Source organism: Neopelma chrysocephalum, unplaced genomic scaffold (assembly GCF_003984885.1).
Source record: "Neopelma chrysocephalum unplaced genomic scaffold, ASM398488v2 Primary Assembly neopelma1_63187, whole genome shotgun sequence".
Lineage (NCBI taxonomy): Eukaryota > Metazoa > Chordata > Aves > Passeriformes > Pipridae > Neopelma > Neopelma chrysocephalum.
In genome coordinates this window covers 1-851 of record NW_020905934.1, presented here as the reverse complement: position 1 = coordinate 851, position 851 = coordinate 1, and the positions used below count along the sequence as shown (strand labels likewise).

The 851-nt window shown below is 62.5% G+C and overlaps 1 non-coding gene across 1 annotated transcript; it reads right to left on the bottom strand.

The window, feature by feature from the left end:
• Positions 1-92: 92 nt before the first annotated feature.
• TRNAT-AGU lies at positions 93-166 on the bottom strand. Its single transcript has one exon. It is a non-coding gene; the product is annotated as a tRNA-Thr (tRNA).
• Positions 167-851: the final 685 nt, after the last annotated feature.

The following is an 851-nucleotide window of genomic DNA, read 5'->3' as shown; positions in this document are numbered from 1 at the left end:
AAGGGGTGGGGATCACCACTGCTCAGGGCAGGGCAAAGACCCCCAGATTGCCTCCAGTTTGAGACAGGGAGAAAAAATAGCCACCCAGGCCCAGGCACCACTGGGAGTCGAACCCAGGATCTCCTGTTTACTAGACAGGCGCTTTGACCAGCTGAGCCATGGTGCCCACGTTCCCCACTGCCATTGGGTGTCCCTAAAAACGCCTGACCCTCTTCCATGCCCCCTTCCCCCATGACCCAGACTGCAGTCCCAGGTTTGGGGTTACCCCAGCTGCAAGCCCGTGTCTGTCTGCTGCTGGGAGCACCCCCAGTGCTGGTACAACTCCTGGCACAGGGAACCCAACACATCGAGTAAACAATGCCAGCTGGGTTTGGGGGTCCCAGGCCCTACAGGGACATTCTGCCCCCTCGCTTGCCCCGGCAGAGCCGTGCCAGCTCCCCCTGCACTGCCCCGAGGTGACTCCCTCAGTCTCGTCTCTCTCTCTGGAAGCTCACTCCAGCATCCTGGGGGTCCCCAGCGCATTGCCCTGGTTCTGGGTTCAAATCCTGTACGAGCCCTCCTTGTTGCTCCCACTGCCCTCCTCCCATCCAGATGGTCCCCCCAGCACCGATGTTATCCCAAGGGACACCCCGACCCCTCTAGGAAGGGACACGAGGTGCCTCCGCGGCACCAGGGCAGGACAGGGAGGGAAATGGCCACGGGCATTTCCTCGCTGCCTGCCTTGGGGGGCCAGCAGGCAATCCCAGGCTGGCCGTGCCCACAGACAGCCCCAGAATTGTTCTGGGCGTTCTGGTGGCAGCCCCACAGCCAGCAGGGAGGGGTCTCTGGGGAGGCAAAAGGACATGGAGATG